The sequence below is a fragment of the Mus caroli genome, chromosome 11 (genome assembly GCF_900094665.2).
Source record: "Mus caroli chromosome 11, CAROLI_EIJ_v1.1, whole genome shotgun sequence".
NCBI classification, from domain to species: Eukaryota; Metazoa; Chordata; class Mammalia; order Rodentia; family Muridae; genus Mus; species Mus caroli.
The window spans coordinates 113,389,156-113,401,337 of NC_034580.1; the positions used below are offsets into that span (position 1 = coordinate 113,389,156).

A 12,182-nucleotide genomic window follows, 5' to 3' on the forward strand; every position below is an offset into this window, starting at 1 on the left:
GTGTGTGTGTGTGTGTGTGTTCAGAGTGTCTACTCACACTGTCGAGAAGGATGATCAGGTGTCTCACTCTGTCCCTCTCTCACTGAAACTGGAGTTATATAGATAGCTGGCACATAGCAGCCTTCTTGTCTCTGCCCACCAATGCTAGGATTACAGATACACACAACATACTCGAAAGGATGCTCTGATCTAACTCAAGTCCTTCTGTGCTTGCCCACTGAGCCATCCCTCCCTCCCTCCCAGTAACAGTTGCTTTAAAACCTTTGTTTGGCTCAGAAATGGTTTCCTTTATGGAGACTCAGGAGTGTGTGGCACCCACCTGCTGCTTGGGTAGGGTGTGCGGAACAGCTCAGCCACTTTGGAAAACCATACCATAGTTCCTAAGATGTCTGTCCTGGATTTTTCACGTGACAAGCCTGCCTACTCCCCTCTCTTCATGCAAGAGAAAAAAAAAAAAAAGGAAGACCCTTGGAGAAGTGTTCATTGAAACTTAAGTCAGAGTGGACAAAATTTGGAACTGACCCAATCCCCTAAAGGAGACAGGGAAGACAACTGCGCTTGTCCACACAATAGGATAATACCCAGCAATGCAAAAGACACAGACTTCTGAGTGACGGGGGCTGCTCTTGGTGTGGTCCTGTTTATAGCTAGCAAAGCTATACATACAGTGATAGAAACTGCTGAATCTGGGTCTGTAGGAGGCAGAGGGATTCCCCCACAGTGGGAAAAGGTAAGTCATCCATTTCATCTAAGTGCTGGTCATAAGGCAGTGTCACCTGGCGTCTGTGTCCCTTGTCCAGCTCCAGGTCCTTGGGCTTCACTCCACCTGGAGACCCCAGCGGTCTAGATGGAGGATTCACTCACATGCCCCTTTCCTCTCTGTTCCAAGATACCCCAGTGGGAGGCGGAGTCTACTCCTGCCAGTCTCTGAAGTTGAGGCACCGGTGCTGGCTCCACATCTGAGCATACTGGGATCTCCCACCTGTGACCCAGATCACTTCCTGGCCACGCCTTCATTCCCAAGGTGTCCTAGAGTCCCTCCATAGTGATTTTCAGGCATAACAGGTAGGTAATAGAGATGTGGCCTTCTCTGAGTCCTGCCCAGCAGCCACACCCGACTCTGCCTTCTTTCCAGAGAGGGGAGGAGTCCCACCATCTTCCCTTCCTTTGTTTTCTCATCTTTTGTTTGTTTGTTTTTGGAGACAGGGAGACAGTTGCAGGACAGCCCTGGATGTCCTCCAACTCTCTCTATAGACCTGGCTGACTTCAAACTCAGAGATCTTCCTGCCTCTGCCTCCCAAGTGCAGGGACTAAAGGTGTGCGCCACCACCACCCAGCCTTCCCTTGCCATCTCTTGCCAGGACCTCCTGGTCCCCTGCATAGCCTGGCATCTGGTTGTCCACAAGATGGCCCAGCATACAACTATCTCTCCACCAAGTCAACCCTCTCCACCAAGCCCAGCCCCATGTCTGCCATCTTCTCCCTGACATTGAAGGCCCTCCTGTGGCCATGCCCAACCAAGCCCATTCTCATTCTGTCTAGTGGCACTTTCTGCATCAGAGCCTGGGTAGAAGATTCTGGAATCAGACAGATGTATAGCGCTCAAAATCTGCCTGTGTCACCACTGGAGCAGCATGGGTGTACTCCCTCTCAGAGTCTCAGTGTCCAGCACCATGAGGCAGCATTATAATCCTTGTAGGATGTTGGAAACCTAACATGTCATGGAGCTAGGAGTGGGCTTCAAGCAAGTCTCTGATGTCAGTGATTTCAGTTACTTGAGGTCAACAGGCAGGTCTGATTACAGTACTATCTTAGTTACCTTTTAGCTGTTGTGATAAGACACCATGGTCAAGGCAACTTGGAAAACATTTAACTTGGGTACTCACAGCTGCAGAGGATTGGAGTCCATGACCATCATGGTAGAGAGCCTGGCAGCAGGCAGGCAGGCATGGAGCTGGAGCAGTAATTGAGAGCTCGTATACTGATCCACAAGTACGAGTCAGAGAGCGCTCACCAGGACTGGCATGGGCTTTTGAAATCTCAAACACAGTGACATGCCTCCTCCAACTAGGACACACCTCCTAATCCTTCCCAAACAGTTCCACCAACTGGGATCCATGTATTTAAATATAAGAGCCTATAGGGGGCATTCTCCTTCAAACTACTACACAGCTATTTCCTGAGCTGGGGATATAGCTTAGATGGCGGAGTGGTTGCTAACATGCATGGGGCTCTGTGTGGGTTCTCCAGCTATGCTAGTTAATATTTTGTAAATTTGACACAGCTAGGGTCATCTGGAAGAGGGAGCCTGAATTGAGAAAATGCCTCTGAGGTGGTTTGAATGAAAATGGCTCCCCATAGGCTCATAGGGAATGGCATTATTAGGAGGTGTGACCTTGTTGGAATTGGTGTGGTCTTGTTGAAGGATGTGTGTCACTGGGGGGTGGGCTCTGAAGCTCCAGATGCTCAAGCTAGGTCCAGTGTGTCTCTCTTTTGTTGCTGCTTGCTGACGATGTAGAACTCTCCAGCGCCATGTCTGCCTGTCTTCTGCCATGCTTCCTGACATGACAATAATGGACTGAACCTCTGAACTGTAAGCAAGCCCCAGTTTAAAGCTTTCCATTATAAGAATTGTCTTGGTCATGGTGTCTCCTCACAGCAATAAAAACCCTAACTAAGACAGCCTCCATGACCAGTAGGCAAGCCTGAGGTACATTCTCTTGATTGATGACTGCCGGGTGGTGGGGGGACAATGCCACTCCCAGGATAGGGTCCTGGGGTAAGGAAACAAACAGTGAGACAGTATTCCCCAATGGTCTCTGCTTCCCTTCCTACATTTCGGTCCCTGCCTTGAGCTCCTGCCCAGGCTTCCCTCACTGACAGACTGTGACTGGGCATGTAAGGCAGGAAAAGCCTCTCTCCACAGGTTCCCTTTGTTCACAGTCTTCATCAGGCCGCAGAGAGCGGCCTGGGACAGCAGTACTACATAAAACCAGGTGTGGCAGTACATGTCTGTCATCCCTGTGCCAGAGAGGGAGGTGAAGGCAGCCAGGACACAATTTCAAGGGCATCCTCAGCTACTAGTGAGTTTGTGTCCAGTGGAGACCACCTAATAACTATCTGAAAGAGTGACATCAAATAAAGATATGTACTGGCTGGGTTTGTGTGTCAACTTGACACAAGCTGGAGTTATCACAGAGAAAGGAACCTCCCTTGAGGAAATGCCTCCATGAGATCCAGCTGTAAGGCATTTTCTCAATTAGTGATAAGGGGGGCAGGGCTTAGCCCATTGTGGGTGGTGCCATCCCTGGGCTGGTAGTCCTGGGTTCTATAAGAAAGCAGGCTGAGCAAGCCAGGGGAAGCAAGCCAGTAAACAGCATCCCTCCATGGCCTCTGCATCAGCTCCTGCTTCCTGACCTGCTTGAGCTCTAGTCCTGACTTCCCTTGGTGATGAACAGTGATGTGGAAGTGTAAACTGATTAAACTCTTGCCTCCCCAACTTGCTTCTTCTTCATGATGTTTTGTGCAGGAATACAAACCCTGACTAAGACAAGGTTATTTGGAGAGGCAGTGATTGCAGCACATGGCTTCTGATACGGTTCATCAGTAAACACTTGTTTCATATTTTTGAGTTGTGTTAACCTCTTCTTGTGTCTAATTTAAAACGCTATTCCGGGTGTGACTCGGTGAGACACCTGTTAGAGGTAGGGGCCTCATGCTCAAGCTAATTCTATCCTGACTCCCACCGCTTAGATGCAACCTGATATCCCAGCACACAAAGGCAGATCTGGTCTGGACCAGTTCCCCTGCCCCAGCAGAAGCACAGCTGTCCATCCTCACATGCCTCCTGCCTGCCCTGGCACTCCATTCGGCAGCCATTTCAGCATCCGGCATCTCCATCTTTCTCATCAGTGGGAACAGCACATTTAGGCAAACATGGATAGAGATAGAGGAGGGGTGGGGAAGGACAGGGGGTAAGGCATGGCACAAGAGGACGTGGGCGTTGGTGGGTAGCTTGACTGTCCGCCCATCGGCTAAGAGCAAGTGCGCATGACTGCCTCTCTCTGGTGCTGCGGGCTGCCTGGTTAGCCCCCTCGCTTCCAGGGACCACACGCCAGTGATGGATGAGACTTTAATTAAAGTAATGAGACGTTCATAATGGTGGTTATCTCCAAAATTAGGCCCTTTAGCGATTATTCCTGGGGAGTGTTCCTGGGGTGGATGGTGCTTCTTTTAGAACAATTATGGGGAGGGGCCTGGCTTCTCAGGGATTTTTCCCAGCATTCCCTAGGCACTAAAGCATCTATGATGAGACAGTTTCCCTGGAAAAACAAGAGCTGGCTTCTGCTCAAGTTTTCTCCCCAGGGATTGAAATTGTAATGACTGTTGGAGACTTGGTCAGCAGATGGGATGCTGGAAAACCCCAGAGAGAGGGAGAGAGAGAGAGAGAGAGAGAGAGAGAGAGAGAGAGAGAGAGAGAGAGAGAGAGACTGTGGACTCTGGGTTGAGGTCCTGCCTTGACAACACTGGTCCATACTGGAAGTTCAGACAGAGTCCCCCCTTGCTGGGCCTCATCCACACCTGTTAGTGGGATGAAGCACTCATAGGCTATAGGAACAGGTGACAGAGGTTTGCAAAAGCATTTGGTAAGTGCCCAGACACCTGACCCATGCCAAGTTCTTTGCCGAGTACTAAGTGTTCAGGAGCTGTACTGGGTACTGAGTATGGCCAAGAGCAGTGCCAAATGCTGCATATAGCAGGAGCTGTGCCTGGTGTGCCATGCTCTGCACCACAGGAGCATGAAGCTGTGAACATAGTAGGCAGGCCTGCCCTTGGGAGCTGACAGTCGCCAGATCCAGCACAGCCTGGGACAAATGCTAGCACAGCAGCCACTGTACATCGCCATCTGGGAAGCGGGCCAGAGGGCCCGCTCTAGTTCAGTGAGACACACACTGGGGGAACGGTGAGACCTGGGCAGAGGAGAGGGAGCCAGGACCACAGGCAGAAGAGAGCCAGAGCAGGAGACACCCACCCACCACAGGAACTGCTACCTCGGCCTCCCTCTCTGCTCTGACCCCTCGCAGAGTGTGTGGGGTAGCTCTCCGCCTCGGGGCTGCCTTCACTGGGCGGCCTGGGTGATGATGGTTCCCGAGCGGCTGGCATCGCTCCCACTCTGCCAGGCAGAGGAACGCCGACCAATAGCAGAGGTGGGAGCAGATTTTTGCCCAGCAACAGCTGTGGAGAGACCGGAAGCTGCCCCTCCTCCACCACCACCTTCCCCCAAGGCCCTGGCTGAGCAGATACAGGGATTTGCCAGTTTTGAGACTGGCAGATCCTGAGGAAAGTCTCTGCTCCCTGCCCTGGATTCCCATCCTGGCCACCTTGGAGGCAAGGCTGTCCTGCTGAGAAGAGATTCTAAATCCAGCTGGAAAATGCCCTTCAGCAGGACCCACAGAGGATGACATTGAGAAAGGCAGTTTGACCTCCAGGTGGAGAGGGACAAGGCCTACTGTGTGAAGAAGATGGTGGCCTCATTCCCCTGCAGCTACCAGCTCCACGAGACAGGTGGCCATTGCAGGCCTCTACCCCAACCTGGCCCATCGGAGATCCTGGCTCTGTAGGCAGAGCAGAGGCCTGAGCCTTGCTCTCTGGCCGTTCCAGCTCCTTAGGGGAAGTAGGTGTGTGTCTCCTCGAGAGGGTCTAAGCCATATCTCACTTCTCCACTGTCTTCCTCCAGGACAGGGTCCCCAAGATGTACATCTCAGCCAGGACCCCCAAAGCAGCCAGAAAAAGAGATTGCGAGAAGCACACAACCCCTCCCCAAGATCCAGGTATGTTTGGGATGCTTGTTCTAGCCACAGGTACACTGAGACCCTGGGCATGGTCTCTGGGATGGCAGAGATCCAGGATTCTCAGCCTTTCACCTGGATCGATGATACATGGATGTGGGAGACTCAGCCTGGGAGCCTGCCTGGTTCCAGCAAGTGGAAGGTTTGAAAGCCAGCAAGAAAGCCACAGGGCTGGAGTATGGCTTGGTGGGCAAGCGCTTGCCCAGCATGGAAGAGCCCTGGGTTTCACCTTGGCACTTACTGCCAAGAAAACAGAAGGAGAGAAAGAGGGAGGAGGGTGTCCGTTCCTCTGGCCTGCAGGAGAATCTAAGAGATGCCCTACTGTCACTTAGATACAGTTCCAGGAGCTGGGGACACGGTCAGCAGAGTGCTTGCTCCGTGCACGAACTGTTGGGTCTCATCCCCAGTGCTGAGTAAACTGCATGGTGATACACATCTATAATCTCAGCGCTTGGGAGATAAAGGCAGAAGAATCGGAAATTCAAGGTCATTCTCAACTATATTGTAAGTCAGAGCTAACCTGGGCTACACGAGATTCTGTCTCAGAGAAGAAGAGAAAAGGCACCTGGGCCAGAGATGACCACCTGAGAGCCCAGGCTGGGACTGGGAGGACAGAGGACTTTTACCTGCAGGGCCCTGGAGCTCATGCTAGCGAACGTCCTAACCCCACCCCCAACCCCGGTGAGATGTGTTGGTTGTAGTCAGAGGGTTTGACCTGATGTGGGGCATGAGGGAGACATTTTAGTTAATGGTCTCCAGTCATGTATGTACGGAAAGCTGTCAATACCATGGTAGCCACACAGCCTTGTTGCTGTAGCTTCTTGTAGTCCAAAATGTCCTGAGAGAGAGAGGACCCTACCACACCAATTGGATGGCCAGTAAGATATCTGTAATCTCTGAAGCCCACCTTCCTGATCTCATATGGCCCCTTCCTCTCATGTCCGCAGCACACACACACACACACACACACACAGCCATGTCAGTACATATGAGCATCCCTCCTCAAAAAATCAGTAATTGCCAGGCAGTGGTGGCGCATGCCTTTAATCCCAGTACTTGGGAGGCAGAAGCAGGCAGATTTCTGAGTTCGAGGCCAGCCTGGTCTACAGAGTGAGTTCCAGGACAGCCAAGGCTACACAGAGAAACCCTGTCTCGAACCCCCCCCCCCAAAAAAAAAATCAGTAATTACAACTGTCATGCCAGGGGAGGGCTTCGGTGGCCTTGATTTCATCAAGAGCTGAAGGCCTGCCATTCATGGCTTTGGGATCATCACCTGTGAGTCTCGGGTCCCCAGATGGTAACCTGGAGGATAACTTCCCCTTCTAGACTTGGACAGTGCTGGGACAATGAGCAGCCTTCAGACAGGCCAGTCTGGCAAGGACTTGGAGAAAGAGCTTTGCTGTTACCCAAGTTATAATCTGTGGAAGGCGTGGTCCTAGCCAGGTGACAGGTGGAGCAATGTCACACCTCTGAACAAAAAGATAAAAGAAACCTTTGTCCCTTCTCTTCTCTGCTTCCTTCCTTTCTCTTTTCTTGAGGAAAGGACTCAAAAGAACCCAGCCCCTTGCTCACAGTGACCCTGCTGTGTGAGGGTTCCTGTAAACCCCCAAGTCCAGCCATGTGGGGCTTGGGGGTGTGTTCCCTGCCTCAGGACAGAGGGCAGGGATGAACCCTGTGTATGTGAAAGCCCAGGTCTGGATCTCTGGGACCTCGCCAAAGAGCAGCATCCCTGCTCTTTTCTCGGCTTCCCCATGGGTCCAGAGGTATGCCCCACCCATCCCCTGCCCACACCCCACCCACCCACAGCTTCTGCTGCTCCAGCCCCGCTCTCTGCTTTCTTCGCACAAGAGTGAGAGCAAGCCCAGCTTTCTCCTTTCAGTCAGAATCAATGACAAAGACAGAGTTGGAAGGCAAGCCTAGCCGTGGGGAGGAAGAAGAAAAGCACCTGGTGTCAGAATTGATGCAGGAGGCAGTTAAAGGAACCTATTAGGATTTCAGTCGCCTCGGGGAGTGCTGCTCACAGGCGGGGAGTGGGTGTGATGTCAGTGGAGCCCACTGGCAGGCAGGCAGCCTTCACACACCTGTCATTAGCGTGCAAGGCCCGACATCGTCACAGCTGTTAGTCTTCAGTGGGGTGCAGAAGGTGGTGCGTGGCGGAGATGTCTCAGTCACACAAGACAGAGCTCTGTGAGGAGCCTGCTGGGGGTTCTGCTGAGACTCTGGGAGCCCTGGGTTGGTGGCTGGGTAGTTTGGAAAGATAGGACTATGCACACACCTTGGGGTTGGAGAGGAGCCCAGGCGATGCTAAGCAGGACCCTGTCAGTGAGGGGGGGGGGTCCTTGAGCACCCCCCCCCGTCCATGCTAGTACTTAGGGTCATGTCATTGTCTCTGAGGGGTTCCTTTGAATATTCACCCTGACGAACAGCCAGCAAACAGCAGTGTGTGCATACATACCCCCTTCTGTCTTCGTCAGGTTTCTATTGCTTCGTCAGGTTTCTATTGAGGTGGTAAGCACCATGGCCAAAAACAACTTGGGGAGGAAGTGGTTTCTGTATTTCACTCACACCCCTAGATCATGGTCCACTCCTGAGGGATCTCAGGGCAGGAGGGTGGAAGCAGGTGCTGAAGCTAAGACCACATGAGATGCTGCTGCCTGGCTTGCTCTTCACAGCTTGCTCAGCCTGCTTTCTCAGAGCATCTGTCACCACTAGCCCAAGGGTGACAGGGTCCACAGTGAGAGGGGTCCACCTATACTAGTCATCAATTAAGAAAATGCCCCATAGGCCAATCTAGGGGAGGACATTTTCTCAGTGATGTTTTCCTCTTCCCAAATGACTCTGACTAAAACTAGCCAGTGCATGTCCCTACGGAGAGGAGCAGGGGGGTTGGGGGGCCAGTGGCAGAGCGCCCTGGGGCTTTGGGCCACCTGGTGGTCTTCAGGGGTGATTCCACCTCTCTCTGCAGACGATGGCTTCCCAGGGCTGTTGGAGGCTGAAGGCCCCCAATCTGCAGACACAGAGCAAAGAGCTGCTTGTTGACAGGATCCTGAGAGCTTCAACAGCCAGCTGGGCTCCCTCATCCAGTGCCATTCTGGTCAGCATTGCCTTGTTGCCAAATACACCTCAGGCACTGTGGAGGTGTCAGGACCGAGAGGGGCGCTGTGATCCAGGGTGGGGCCACTGCGGGGCAGGTGTCAATGGGCTGCTAGTTTAGAGGTAAATTATAATTCGAGGAGAGAGTGGTCCTGTCTGTCCGTCCGTCCATCTGTCTGTCTGAATGTTCATGTGTGAACAGGGCCATGTGTGTACTCATGGAGAAAGAAGGGTAACTTCAACTGCCATTATTCAGGTGCTACCCATTTTGGAATTTTGAGGCAGGGTCTCTCATGGGCTTGGAGCTAGACAAGAAGTTGAAGCTGACTGGGCAGCGAGCCCCAGGGATTCATCTGTTTCTGCCTCCCCAGCCCTGGGGTTATAGATGCTCAACGGCATGTTCAGATTTTTATTTTTTTTTAATGTGAGTTCTGGGGGTTGAACTCAGGTCCTTATGCATGCAAGGTAAGCACTTTACCTTATGAGATCTCTGCCAGGCATCTCAGAGATAATCTAGAAACTGGTTTTGCCTCTTCCCACCAGAACACCTCAGTCTGTGGTCTGACTTATCAGAGTCTGACCCAGACATTACTGCCCGACCCCCCCCCCACCGTTCTCTAGGTTACCAGGTCACATGGGCTAAGTCGTGCTCCCTCAGTAGCTTCCAGGGTTTGTGGAATCTCTTCTTGCCGGGATGTACTCTCTGTGAGCAGAGGCAGCTGGAGCAGGGCTTGGTGTGAGAAGGCACGTGGCTAATATTTCCATTAAATAAACACATTTTGCTAATTGGATTACTGAGACACTGTGATACGCTACTGGACCTCCAACATGTTGCTAATAAATTGTGTGAAGAACTTAATCATGTTAGCATCCCAAAAGCCTGTCGGAGAGGAAATGAGAAAATCAGCCGAAGTTGACAGCCGGAGCTTCTAGAAGATTCTCAGAGCCTGGGGGCTTCCTCATATATACTTCCCTCCACCTCGGCCTTTGTGCTGGGTGGGAGGGATGGGGAAGTATTCGGGTACCCAGGCTGGACGGGAGTGAAACCTCTTTCCAGTCCGCGAACATCCTTCATCACCTGAAGGTGTCCTCTTGTGAGTATCCACCTCACAGGCCAAGCAGTCTACGGCTTTTTAAATATCCATGAAAGTGTCCCCCTACCTTCTGGCCTGTTCCTCTTTCCAGCAGAGCCCTTCCCTCCTGCTCCCACCTGCTAAGATATACCCTTCTGTCTCACACCCCTTCATACAGGGTCCTCATGAGCTCGGGGCCCATGGGCTCAGGCAGTGGAGCTACATTCTGTTAATTGCTCATTTGTCTGTGTTTTTTCGGGGGACCAGGTCATCCAGCCCTGGCTGGCTTAGAACTCGCTATGTAGTAGGCCAAGCCAGCCTTGAACTCAATCCTTCTGTTCTCTGCCCTTCTGGATTTCAACTCAGCACCCCCATATCACAGAAGGCTGCAGCTGTGGTTCTGTGGAGGAAAAGTAGGGACTGAGAATCCAGTCTCTCCTGGCCGTCAGTGCCCTTCCTGGAATTCAAGAGAGAAACTTCCTTTTCCACAGTCTAATGTGGAAAGTGGGTGACTTGTGCTTAATGAATATCGAGGTACAGTCTTGAGACGTGAAGGACAGAATTGAGGAGACCATTCAGCCCCTCTAAATTCGTGTTCACCTATCAACGAACGGATTGGAGAACGACGATAATTTACGCTGGTGTGGCCTTGAAACTCTCGTGAAGTGTTTCTTGAAACTCTCATGAGTGTCACTGCTGACAGCTCAGGGCAGCAGCGTGCAAATGCACATACATCCGCTCACACTTCAAGTGAGCCCCTAAATATGAACAGCTTTCGGCAGGCAGACCCTCATTAAAATAATGGCGAGCTTCTGAGGCACGGGCCTACACAGCCAGGTGTTTCTCTAACTCTCCAGGTTCAAAAGCAATGGCTTAGAAAGTCTAATTACCACAACTGAGTCCCACAAGGAGGAGGAGAAAGTGCCTCTAGCTTGTGCTTCCTGGTGATTAGCAAGAGCTGTTATCACAGCATCCAAATCTGCCCACCCTCCAAACACACCATGGCTACACTCTAGCACACGGGGTGTCCACTTACAGGAGCCAAAAGTAGGTCATTAGAAGAAAGGTGCAGCCTTGCATGACCTGCCGAAGTATCTGCAGAAGACTGGCCAGCCGTCTTGCCTACTGTATAATCCCAGCAGTTAGGAAGTGGAGGCTTAAGTATGGATCAAGAGTTCAAGGTCCAGGCTGGAGAGACATCTCAGCAGCTAAGAGCATTTGTTGCTCTTGCAGAGGGCCCAGCTTTGATTCCCAGTACCCACACAGTGGCCCATAATTCTAGTCTATAATTCTATGGACTGTCTATAATTCTAGTTCTACAGAATCAGGTGCTGCCTTCTGACCCCCCAAGCACGTATCTGGTACTCACACCTACATTCAGGCAAATGCCCACTAACATAAATAAATCTAAAAGAATAATATGTAAATTTTTAGAGAGTTCACTGTCATCTTTGATTGCATAGAGTTTGCATCCAATCTGGACTACATGAGACCCTGTCTCAAAAAGACAAAAAGAAAACACAGTCCTACCCTCCCTGTCCTCGAACACTGCCCTTCACAGACAGCCTGCTCCTCTGTGATATAAGCCAATGTCATGCCTGGTGGCAGATGCCACACCAGGGTTCGCCCATCAGCAGAGGGGACAGCATTGAGGTCAGAGGAACCCTGTAGGCCAGGTCCTATGCTTTGTACAGAGACAAGCCGGCTGCCTCTGTGTGTTCAGCTTGTGTTTAGTGTTGGCCCATGTCAAGGTAAGACACAAAAGGAAAACAAGACAGCCCCTCTTATAGGATATTGTTGGCTAGAACTTATTCGGCATTGGACATACAGCATTGATATCAAAACCTGTTCACTCAGGTGGATGGGCACCTCTTTCTCTCTGGGGTAGGCTTTGTGAACAAGTAAAGACATAGCTGGGCTTAAGGACTTTAACACAGTGGCTGGACATGGGCAAGAACAGGAGGTGTGTTACCATGACCACTTGGAAGGCAGAGACTGAGGAGTGATTAGAGTATGAGGCCAGTCTGGGATCAAGAAGAGAGAGGAAGGTAAGGAGGGAGGAGGAGGAAGAAGGTGGAAAGATTGGGGAGGGGAGGGGAGAAGGGTGAAGTGGGGGTAACTGGGCCTGATGAAAGTGGGGCCTACCTACTTTCAGTATCTGATTATA

General features: G+C 51.6%; 1 long non-coding RNA gene across 1 annotated transcript in view; it reads left to right on the forward strand.

The window, feature by feature from the left end:
* LOC110306019 overlaps positions 1-6,933 on the forward strand; it is a 10,024-nt gene extending 3,091 nt beyond the window's left edge. The window contains exons 3-5 of the long non-coding RNA XR_002379219.2: positions 890-1,065; positions 5,738-5,831; positions 6,182-6,933. This is a non-coding gene — a long non-coding RNA (uncharacterized LOC110306019). The remainder of the gene's footprint in view (positions 1-889; positions 1,066-5,737; positions 5,832-6,181) is intronic.
* Positions 6,934-12,182: the final 5,249 nt, after the last annotated feature.